The following is a 12,955-nucleotide window of genomic DNA, read 5'->3' as shown; positions in this document are numbered from 1 at the left end:
AATTGGATAGTGGTATACGGAGAATCTTTTTGTTTTGAATTACCACTGTTGCCAGGCTTGGAGATGTGCCAAACCATTCGGGCCATACCAGGTGACTGCTTGCAGGATATAGGCTGGCAGACTGGGCAAACAAGTGACAAATGGAATTTAGTTTGGGGAAAATGTCAGATGATGCAGGTTGGCACAAAGAATGGCAAGGGGCAATATGGACTTCCTGCCACTGTTCTGAAGAATGGGCAGGAGCAAAGGGCTTGGTGGTTACTATAAGGTCATAAGTCCTTAAGTTATAAGAGCAGAATTAGGTCATTCAGTCCAAAGAGTTTATACCACCATTCAATCATAGAAACATAGAAAATAGGTGCAGGAGGAGGCCATTTGGCCCTTCGAGCCAGCACCGCCATTCACTGTGATCATGGCTGATCGTCCCCAATCAATAACCCGTGCCTGCCCTCTCCCCATATCCCCTGACTCCACTAGCCCCCAGAGCTCCATCTAACTCTTTCTTAAATCCATCCAGTGATTTGGCCTCCACAGCCCTCTGGCAGGGAGCTCCACAAATTCACAACTCTCTGGGTGAAAACGTTTTTTCTCACCTCAGTCCTAAATGGCCTCCCCTTTATTCTATGACTGTGGCCCCTGGTTCTGGACTCGCCCAACATTGGGAACATTTTTCCTGCATCTAGCTAGTCCAGTCCTTTTATAATTTTATATATATCATAGCAGATCTGTATTTCCCTCTCAACCCCATTCTCCTACCTTCTCCCCGCAACCTTTGATAACCTTCCTAATTAAGAACCCATCAATCTCTGCCTTAAAGATACCCAATGACAGACTCCACAGCCGTCAGCAGCAATGGACTCCACAGATTCACCACCCTCTGACTAAAGAAATTCCTACTCATATCAATTTTGAAAGTACGTCCTTTTATTCTGAGGTAGTATCCTCTGGTCCTAGACTCTCCTGCTAGTGGAAACATCCTCCCCACATCCACTCTGGTAGATTTCAATGAGATACCCTCTCATCCTTCTAAACTGCAGCAAGAACTGTGAGTAAAATCAATTTCAAGAAGAGGGTGAGGGAATGGGATAACTGGATTACTTTATTAAAGCTAACATGGACTAGATGGGATGAACATCATCCTCCTGGGCTGTAATAACTCTATGATTATTCTGGCCCCAATCCATGGTGACAGTTCCGTTAAGTATGTTAATATCTGTCATAGCAGAGTAAGACATTACAGTCTCCATAACGATCATCACATCTGCATGGTTTCCACATTATGACTGAATTTAGTTTAGAGATACAGCATGGAAACAGGCCCTTCAGCCCAACGAGTCCATGCCGACCATCGATCATGGCTCATTCTTCATTTTGATATTTCTCAGAAAGGTGCGGATGTAATTCTAACAGGTTAATACTACAATAGATACCATTGCGAGAAGAGACACAACCATGGAACACAACAAGCAGAGTTTGATCAGTTCAAAATGTAACTTTGTCAGAGGCTGACCCTATTATTGACATCTTCCCTCTGGGGAAATAAGTTACTAAATTTAATACTGATTATAATCTCATCTCTGTCTGTTGCCACCTGATTGCTTTCATTACCAGAATAAATTTCGTAATGGATTAGCAATAATAATTGTCTCCATGAACGACTAGCCTGATAGGATCATATACTTTATTTGGGAGACTTTTTTTTCAGAGGTTCAGATATGCAGATAAGTTACTGCCTGCAAGGATACAAAGCTGCTCAGAACTAAGAAACATAGAAACATAGAAAATAGGTGCAGGAGTAGGCCATTCGGGCCCTTCGAGCCTGCACCGCCATTCAATATGATCATGGCTGATCATCCAACTCAGTATCCTGTACCTGCCTTCTCTCCATACCCCTGATCCCTTTAGCCACAAGGGCCACATCTAACTCCCTCTTAAATATAGCCAATGAACTGGCCTCAACTACCTTCTGTGGCAGAGAGTTCCAGAGATTCACCACTCTCTGTGTGAAAAATGTTTTTCTCATCTTGGTCCTAAAGGATTTCCCCTCTATCCTCAAACTGTGACCCCTTGTCCTGGACTTCCCCAACATCGGGAAAGATGTTAAAAACTAGAAATACATCAGCAAATGGAATATTAATACCTGTATTAACATTTGAACTGAAAGACACAAAATGCTGGAGTAACTCAGCGGGACAGGCAGCATCTCTGGAGAGAAGGAATAGGTGATATTTTGGGTTGAGATCCTCCTTTAGGCTGAAGTCTGACAATATGCTGGAGTAACTTAGCGGGACAGGCAGCATCTCTGGAGAGAAGCAATAGGTGATGTTTCGGGTCAAGACATCACCCATTCCTTCTCTCCAGAGATGCTGCCAGTCCCGCTGAGCTACTCCAGCATTTTGTGTCTATCTTTGGTGTAAACCAGCACCCACAGTTCCAGCTTTAACATTTGAACTCTTGTGCAGATGCAAGTAAAGGGAATAGCAGCCACACATATCAATGTGCTCCTCAATGAAACAGGAGGCAAAGGTCGAATGCTTGCTTCAACGATTCATCCACACCATGAATGACTCTCACCCAGAAAAACATTGCCACGGAAACGTCAGCTGCTGTTAGCTCTAAACCATAGAAAAAGGGGAGGTGAGGGGTGAGGGGCGTGAGTCTGAGAGTGGTTAAAATTCAGAACCAATCTCAACTATATTAATCCAGTTTGAAGAGTTCCAACCAGAAACGTTGTCTATCCATTCCCTCCTCAGATGCTGCCTGACCCGCTGAGTTCCTCCAGCACTGTTTTAGAGATACAGCATGGAAACAGGCCCTTCAGTCCACTGAACTCACGCCAACCAGCGATCACCCCGTACACAAACACTATCCTACACACAAGGGACAATTTACAATTTTTACCAAAGCTAATTTAACCTACAAACCTGTACGTCTTTGGAGAGTGGGAGGAAATTGGAACACCCGGGGAAAACCCAAGTGCATGGGGAGAATGTGCAAACTCCGTACAGACAGCACCCATAGTCAGGATCGAACCTGGATCTCTGCGGCTGTAAGGCAGCATCTCTACCGCTGCGCCACCGTGCCACACCAGGTGGTGCAAATGCCTAATCAATCTCAACTAAATTAAGAGTCTGAAGAAAGATCCCGACCAGAAACGTCACCTATCCATTTCCTTCTCAGATGCTGCCTGACTCGCTGACTTTGTCCAGCACTTTGTTTTAGAGATACAGTTTGGAAACAGACCCTCCAGCCTACCGGGTTTGCGCCAACCAGTGACCCCCTTACACAAGTGCTATCCTACAGATTAGGGACAATTTACAATTTGTTTTACTGAAGCTAAATAAACCTTTAAACCTGTGCTTCTTTGGAATGTGACCAATCTCAACTAACCTAATCAAGTCCGAAGAAGGGTCCCGACCAGAAATGTCGCCTATCCATTCCCTCCTCAGATGCTGACTGACCCGCTGAGTTCCTCCAGCATTTTGTCTTAGAGATACAGCGTGGAAACGGGCCCTTCAGCCCATCGAGTCCGTGCTGACCAATGATCATCCTACACAATATAGGGACCATTTACAGAAGCCAATGTGGAAGGAAATTGAGCACCCAGAGGAAAAACATGCGGTCACAAGCAGAACTTGGAAACTCCGCATAGACAGCACCAGTAGTCAGGATCGAATTCGGGAATCTGGTGCTGTAAGTGTAAGGTATTAGTTGTACCTCTGTGCCACTGTGTTTTGCTCCAGATTTTAGCATCTGTAGTTCTTTGTGTCTCCGCTATATCAGAGGGGAATATAATTAATAATCTTCATTGCTAATAGAGAGCAGAGTTTTGTTAAATAAATGACATAACAATTTCAGTACGATGCATGAGTTCCTAACTTTGGGGCAGCACAGTGGCGCAGCGGTAGAGTTGCTGCCTTACAGCGACAGAAACCAGGGTTGAATCCTGACTACGGGTGGTGTCTGTACGGCGTTTGTACGTTCTCTCTGCGACCACGTGGGTTTTGTTCATGTATTCCAGAGGGGTTTCTTTCCACACTCCAAAGACGTACAGGTTAGTAAGTAAATTGGCTTCTGTAAACTGTCTCTCGTGTGTAGGATAGTGCTAGTGTATGGTGTGATCACAGGTCAGCGTGGACCTGATGGGCCAATAGGTCTGTTTCCTCACTGCATCCACACTTTAGTCATCTTTAGATGATTCCACACAGACAGCACCCGAGATCAGGACCAACCCGGGTCTCCAGTGCTGTGAGGCAGCAGCTCTACCAGCTCTGCCACTATGCTGCCCCAGTAAATTTTCTCCATTTAATGTTCAAATATGATATAGCATGAAATATATTCTTCCCAATTTCCAAATCATCACTATTCTTGGACTCTGAAAAGATATTTATAGACTGCAAGTCGCATCTAATAGGATAATTTTTTTTTTTACAAACCAATACTTCTGGTTGAGAGTATGAACATAAGCTTAGAAATTCAATCATGGAGCTCTATTTATTTCAGGGCTACATGATTGAAAATTTACCTGGAATGAGTTACGAGAATGAAAATTTCCAGCTGATTTTGTGTCACAACAGAAACTCAGCCCAGACACTTCCTGCACGGATCCCACTTGCTTATCTGATCCATATCAAATTACACCATTCACCATGGACCATTGCCATTGGAATAGCTTGGGTCAAGGCACCACGTTGTCCATGGATGACCATTGCCAAGAGTCAAGAGTGTTTTATTGTCATATGTCCCGACAGAACAATGAAATTCTTACTAGGCCGGAAGGAACTGCAGATGCTGGTTTAAACCGAAGATAGACACAAAATGCTGGAGTAACTCAGCGGATCAGGGAGTATCTCTGGAGAGAAGGAATGGGTGATGTTTCGTGTCGAGAACGTTCTTCAGACTTCAAATTCTTACTTGCAGCAGCACAACAGATAGGTAAACATAGTACTCTATTAACAACATAAATAAACAACAAGGCATTTCATTGTATCTTGGATCGCGTGATAATAATAAACCTGAACCGAAAACCTGTGTGTGTAATTCTTCCTGTAGTCCAACACGTGCTGGGAGTGGTTTATGCTCAGACTGTTAGGAGTCTCTCACTTCTGGAAAGATGATCTAGGCACTAACTTCGAGGACAGGCTAAAGCAACAAGATCTGGACAGGAAAGGGCACAATGCTGGAGTAACTCAGCGGGCCAGGCAGCATCTCTGGAAAACATGGAGAGGTGACTTTCTTCCAAGCCTCTTCCCAGCTGTTATCAGGCAACCAAACCATTCTATCAACAACTAGAGCGCGGCCCTGAGCTACCATCTACCTCATTGGAGACCGTTGGCCAATCTTTAATCCGACTTTACAGTTCTTTAACTTGCACTAGACATTATTCCCTTTATCTTGTATCTGAACACCGTGGAAGAATCAATTGTAACCATTTGAATTCAAATTGTAATCAATTGAAGGGTTTCGGCCTGAAACGTTGCCTATTTCCTTCGCTCCATAGATGCTGCTGCACCCGCTGAGTTTCTCCAGCATTTTTGTGTACCTTAAATTGTAATCATAAACTGGATTGTTTTTCCGCTGACTTGTTAGTATGCAACAAATTATTTTCACTGTATTTCCATAGAGGTGACAAACTAAACTGAACTAAATGTCTTCAGACAGGGATAGACACAATATGCTGGAGTACATCAGCGGGACAGGCAACATCACTGGGGGGAGGAAATGGCTGATGTGTCAGGTCGAGACCCTTCTTCAGACTGCTCGCCCTCGGTGATTGCTCCTGCTCTCCGACTATGACACAGTTTGTCTTCTTCAGACGGGGTTTGAGTCTGGCTGGATTTTATTCAACTTTCACATTAACCTTGCCAGAAATGTAGCTGGACAGCAGATGACATTTGGAAGCATTATCTCTCATTTTTAACCAACTAAACCCAATTTTTCTTCTAAAAAGTAGTATTAGCGGTGGATATTCAAACCGCCGATTAGATTTGAGCAGCAGTGAGAGTCGCCACCGATCAACAGACCTTCAGGCTATCCATCTGAATAAAAGACAAATTAAACATCTCTGGATCCTGTTTCATAGCAACCGCACATTTCTTTCTGCAGTACCGTAGGTAAAACTGAATGTACAAATGACACTCGCCCAGCTTTTCCAACAAAGAAACTATGACCATTTTTTCCCTTGAAAGTGGTGTCACAGCTCAAAAAGGCTTTGGCACAATACAGTCAGAGTATTGAGTACAGAAGTCGGGGGAGTTCATGTTGCAGTCATATAAGACATTGATGAGGCCATTGGAGTGTTATGTTCAGTTCTGGGCACCATGTTATAGGAAAGATGCTCTCAAGCTGGAAAGAGTGCAGAGAAGATTTGAGATGATGTTGCCAGGACTCGATGGTTTGAGCTATAGGGCGAGGTTGAGGACTCTATTCCTTGGAGTGCAGGAGGATGAGGGGTGATCTCATAGAGGTGTACAATATTATGAGTTTCTTGTCCAGCATAGGGGAATCGAAAACCAGAGGACATAGGTTTATGGTGAAGGAGGGGGGGGGTAGATTTAATAGGAACATGAGGGGTCACTTTTTTCACACAAAGGGTGGTGGGTGTATCGAACGAGCTGCTAGACTAGGTACTAGAATATGATGGTGGGTATACAGAATGAGCTGCTGGAGGAGGTAGTTAAGGCAGGTACTATCGCAACGTCTAAGAAACATTTAGACAGGTACATGGGCTGGATAGGTTTAGAGGGATATGGGCCAAACACATGCAGGTAGGACTAGTGTAGATGAGACATGTTGGTCGGCGTGGACAAGTTGAGCCAAAGGGCCTCTTTCCATGCTGCAAGACACTATTACGCTCTGACTAACATAGCCAAAACTGAAGTCACAAATGACACTCGTTCAGTCTTACTGAAGGGGAAGAGAACCGTGAAGAAATGGGGCCACCGAGAACGCTCACAGCTATTGTACATGAAAACTAGAGTGGGAACATAAGAAACACATGAGTGTACTTAGCCCCTGAATGTCATTGTTGCTCCCTCCTTCTCACCAATAACCTACTCACCCACGGAGGCTGGGTATCCTGCGGCAATTAATAGGAAGTACAGCGGGGAAAGGAGCATAGGGGGGGGGGGGGGGTAGAGGCAGCACAGTGGCACAGCAGTACAGTTGCTGCCTTACAGCACCAGAGACCCGGGTTCGATCCTGACTATGGGTGCTGTCTGTACGGAGTTTATACATTCTCCCTGTAACCCCCGTGTGTTTTCTCCGGGTGCTCCAGTTTCCTCTCACACACCAAAGATGCTCTGGTCTGTAGGTTAATTGGCTTCGGTAAAAATTGTAAATTGTCTCCAGTGTATAGGATAGTGCTAGTATATAGGGTGATCACCAGTTGGCACAGACTCGGTGGGTTGAAGGGTCTGTTTCCACATTGTCTCTCTACAGTCTAATGTGGCCTTTGCTCATCGAATGCACGATGACCAGCGACCACCGGTACGTGAATTCTATGTGTCACATCGTTCACACTAGGGGCAATTTAGAGAAGCCAACCTGCAAACCCGTACATCTTTGGAACGTGGTAGGCAACCGGAGCACCCGGAGAAACCCCACGCGTCTTTCTCCTTTCTAAAGGTACGACCTTTTATTCAGAGGCTGTGGCCTCTGGTCCAAGACTCTCCCACGAGTGGAAACATCCTCTCTATACAGGCCGTTCACTATTTGGTAAGTTTCAATGAGGTCTCCCCCTCATTCTTTTAAACTCCAGCGAGTACAGGCCCAGTGCCGTCAAACACTTAGTACACCCGGTACAGATGGCATTCCAGGGAAATCTGATTGTATTATATTGTCAACATCACTTCATTTCTGTTGTTGCTCCATAATTCCCACATGAGGGGTCCAATATGTGTGCAGCCCTTGATTTATATCTTGAAACAGCTGCTCAGCTGCAATATTTATCAAGGTCTGCATGTAGCTCCCCTAATGCGAAGTATCAACATTAAGGAAAAGGAACTGAGACAAGGGAATAATCTTAATGTTCAAATATTTATTTCACGATCATTAATTTATTTGCACTGGGGCACCAGTCACTATTTGAAGCACTTTAATTAGGGTAAATATGAGAGAAATGAGATAGACTGCAAACAAATACTTCACTTTAGTTTAGTTTAGTTTAGATATACAGGGTGGAAACAGGCTCTCCGGCCCACGGAGTTTGCGCTGATCAGCGATCATCAGCAATATCTTACACATCAGGAACAATTTACAATTTTACCAAAGCCAATTAACTTGCAAACCTGCTCGTTTTTGGAGCGAGGGAGGAAACCAGAGCCCTCAGAGAAAACCCACAGGGAGAATGTACAAACTCCATATAGATTACATACATAGTCAGGATCGAACCCTGGTCTCTGGCGCTGTAAGGCTGCAACTCTTCCACTGCGCCACTGAGCTGCCCTTGAAATGCTGCAGTTAATATCCCTTGGAATTCAATTCAGGAACTTGTTGGTTGTAAACCTAGCTTACAGCTAAATTTCATATCGTAGTGGATGTGAAGTGAAATGGTGGGTTGGGATATTGAGTCTAGCAGTTCCTTATAGCTGCATTCAAGTCTACTTAATTGATTTCAGTTTGGTTGAGAAATACAGCAGGGAAACAAGCTCTTCGGCCACCCACCATCAATCACACTAGTTCTTAGTTTAGTTTAGTTTAGTTTAGTTTAGTTTAGTCAATCAACCCCACTCCTTCTCACAGCCATTTGGACTTCAGTTCAAATGTATATCCAAGTCTCTTTTGAAAGATACCAATCATTTAGCTTTTCATCCCCGCACCCTGGGATTCAGATCACAAAACTGCTGCAGAAAATAAATGCATATAGATAGAACATTGTGTCGCACAGCAAAGAAATTAGCTCTTTGATTATCTATTAACATCTATACGAATCCTACTTAGTTTAGTTTAGTTTCAAGATACAGCGTGGAAACAGGCCCTTCACCCCACCAAGTCCACACCATTTATATCCTACACACTAGGGACAATTTACAAAAGCCAATTAACCTACAAACCTGCATATCTTGGGACGAAACCAGAGCACCCGGAGGAAACCCACGCAGTCACAGGAAGAACATGCAAACTCCGTACAGACAGCACCAAATAGTCAGGATCGAACCCCGGTCTCTGGCACTGTGAGGTAGCAACTTTACCGTTGTGCCACTGTGCCATCTGGAGGGATGGACTGTTGAATTTTATGGATTTGTTGAAATTGAAAGGAATATTGTTCAATGTATTGTGAGTACTGCTGTGTGTAGTTCAGACATCCTGATTATAATTAATACTAGACTAAGTGGGACCCGTTGGATCCCATGTTCACGAGGAGGGCTGGTCCCCCAAAGCAATATTCCACCTCTCCACCAAATCGAATATTGGTAGCCTGTGGGGAGGGGAGGGGGGGGGGGGTCTGGAACGCTAGTATGGGTGTTGTGGGCTGAAGGGACTGGTTTCCAGAGGGCTAGTATGAACATTGTGGGCTGAATGAATTCTTGGTCTGGCAGCTCAGTCACTCAGGCCTGGTGTGCTGGCAGCTCAATCACTCGTGGCTGATGGGCAGGCAGCTCAGTCACTCAGGGCTGGTGGGCTGGCGGATCTGTCACTCAGGTCTGGTGGGCTGGCAGTTCACTCACGGCTATTCCTTGAAATTCCATTTCAAGCAGAGTGCAGGCCACCAAATTCAATTTCATAGCATTTCAAGCAGAGTGCTGGCCACCAAATTCAATTTCATAGCATTTCAAGCAGAGTGCAGGCCACCAAATTGTCAAACAACCCATTGCATTGCCATTAAGGGCTAACAAATCATTTATTGCAAGTACATTGCAGACTTACAGTTCAGTTGATTCACAGCCTAGAATCAAAGTTGTGGACTCTCCCTCGCGATCTTCCAGAGTGACTAACTCACATCCAGGCATCTGGGGTTTTATAGTCCTGCCCCCCCCCCCCCCCTCCCGGAAGGGGTGGTGATTGACAGGCGAGAGGACCAATCAGCTGATCTCAAGCTTTTTTAAACACTCATAACATTTTTATTTTTCATCGATCGGAAAATTCCTCGGGGCTGCCTCAGCAGAGGAGGATTGTAAGTAAGATGGCAAAAAATCATAGCGATATATGGTAGCGTTGTTTCTAAAATCAATATACAGCGCAGACAGGAAGTGGTCAAGATGAGACTTTTAGTTATATAGATATAGTGACAATGAAGAGGATGCAAAGATGATTCACCAGACCCCAGAGCATATACTTACCTGGGAAAACTGGATAGAAACAGGATGTGGAAGCAAAGAATTGCAGATGCTGAGTTATGCCAAAGATAGACACAAAGTGCTGGAGTAACTCGGCAGGCAGCATCTCCAGAGGAAAAGAATGGGTAACATTTTGGGTCGGGGCTTCAGTCTGAAGAACGGTTCCGACCTGAAACACCACTCATCCGTTTTCTCCAGAGATGCTTCTATATTTTTCTGATATTCCCATCAAAAGGGGAGATACAGAATACGGAATGTAGTTCTCAGCTTTGTAACGCATTTGTTCAGATTCAGATTCATCACTCCAGATTCAGAGACAGTTTCTCCCAGCTGTTATCAGACAACTGAACCATCCTATTAAGAGACGAAAGAGGGGTCCTGAGCTACTATATAACTCACTGGAGAACGTTGGACAATATTTAATCAGACTTTACTGGAATTTATCTTGCACTAAACATTATTCCCCTTATCATGCACTGTGATTGTAATTACGTATACTTTTTCAGCAAACTGGTTAGCACGCAACAAATGCTTTTACCTGTACATGTGACAATAAACTAAACTAAACTAAACAGTTCTATAAATGGTGCTATTTTTACAGGTAGAAAAAAGATTTAAAAGTATAGAGCAATTGTAAAAGATGATAGTGGATCCTTTAGTTCAGTTTAGAGATACAGTGTGGAAACAGGCCCTTCGGCCCACTGAGTCCAAGCTGACCAGCGATCCCCGCACGTTAACACAAGCCTACACACACTAGGGACAATTGACACTTATACCAAGGATTCAAGCCCAAGCCAATTAACCTACAAACCTGTATGGGAGAAAACTGAAGATCTCGGAGAAAACCCACGCAGTCAAGAGGAGAATGGACAAACTCCGTACAGATGGCACCTGTAGTCGGGATCGCACCCGGGTCTCTGGCGCTGCAAGCGTTGTAAGGCAGCAACTCGAATGCTGCGCCACTGTGCCACCAGATCCTTCTTTGGTTCTTTGGGACCCATCTTCAGACTCGGGCTACTTCAATCTGAAGAAGGGTCCCACCCCGAAAAATCACCTGTCCATGCACTCCACAGATGCTGCCTAACCCGTTGAGTTCCTCCAGCACTTTGTGTTTTGCTCCAAGATTGCAGCATCTGCAGTTCCTCGTGTCTCTGGTGATTAAGACGTATTTTGCGAACCCAGTTCTTCACTGTCTCAAGCAGTTGAGGAAATGAAGCATCCCAATTAAACATTTTCACGTTAAAAGATAATCTTGCTGAATGTTCAATTTTGCGATCAACACCCTAATAACTGATAGCTTCCAGCAAGAAGCTCATGTTTGGACCGATGTGCACATCGAGATGGCAAATGACAAAGGATACGAATGGCTCACTGTGAGCCCATTAGAGGTAATTGCAATTATCTAAATCATATCTGCATTCAAGTGGTGCTTAGAGGATACTTTGCATTGTAAAGATAATTACCAAGGTATAATGCCTTATTGCTCAAACATTTGCATGTATAATTATGTTTCTGAACAGATGATCCATTTTAATTAATATTGCGTTTAATTTGCATTCAGAAGATGCACTCAAGACAGTGAAATCCAATTTGAGTGTAACGTCTTTAGTAATAAAAAAGTGACCATGACCAATGCTCCTTCATCAATCGAGTATAGAAGTTGCACTATTATTGTTTGTTTATTTGTCTTTGTTCATCTGTCTGTCTGTCTGTCTGTCTGTCTGTCTGTCTGTCTGTCTGTCTGTCTGTCTGTCTGTCTGTCTGTCTGTCTGTCTGTCTGTCTGTCTGTCTGTCTGTCTGTCTTTCCATCTATCTATCTAATATATATTATTAATATTCAGTATGAAGTATATATATATATATATATAAGCTTATAGATATAAACAAATGAATAATAATGCAATTATAATCTATATTACTAAAAGTAAGATCTTGACCACTTCCTGTTTTTCTGTTTCATGATTTTAGAAAAAATGCTGCCACTTACGGCTGTGATTTTTGGCCAGCTTACTCAGAGTACCCCTCCGCTGAGCAGGACAAGAGGATTTTCCCCATCGATGAAACATAAAAAGGTTATTAATGTTTTTAAAATGTTGACATTCTCTTTCTGCTGCCCCTGCTTGTGGGAGGGGGGAGGGACTATAAAACCCGGAAGTGTTGTGCCTCAGTCAGTCTCTGCAAGATGGGGGAAGTGAGATGGTCACGTTTCTCAGTTTGAGCTGTGAATAACACTGAACACATGTCCACTACATTGTGACCTTGAGTGCCCTTAATGTGGTTTGAACATGAAAATATGGTTGGTTTGAAGTAAAAGCACTGCAAATGGTTGGGGGGGGTTTGGGTTGAAGTAAAAGCACTGCAAATGGATGGTGGGGAATTGGGTTGAAGTAAAAAGCACTGCAAATGGTTGGGTGGGGTTTTACGTTGAAGTAAAAAGCACTACAAATGGTTTGTTTGGGGTTTGGGGTTACAGGTGAAAGCACTGCAAATGGTTGGTTTGGGGTTTTGGGTAGAAGTAAAAGCACTGCAAATGGTTGGTGGTCTCAACTAGACAACTTCCTGTTTGCACTGTATATTGATTTTAGGGCTGTGATTTTTTTGCCATCTTACTCAGTCCCCCTCCGCTCATCAGGTGCAGAGGATTCTTCCCATCAATGAAAAATAAAAGTGTTATTAGT

The sequence above is a fragment of the Amblyraja radiata genome, chromosome 8, assembly GCF_010909765.2.
Source record: "Amblyraja radiata isolate CabotCenter1 chromosome 8, sAmbRad1.1.pri, whole genome shotgun sequence".
In the NCBI taxonomy this organism is placed as follows: Eukaryota; Metazoa; Chordata; class Chondrichthyes; order Rajiformes; family Rajidae; genus Amblyraja; species Amblyraja radiata.
Note: the sequence above shows the minus strand (reverse complement) of the source record.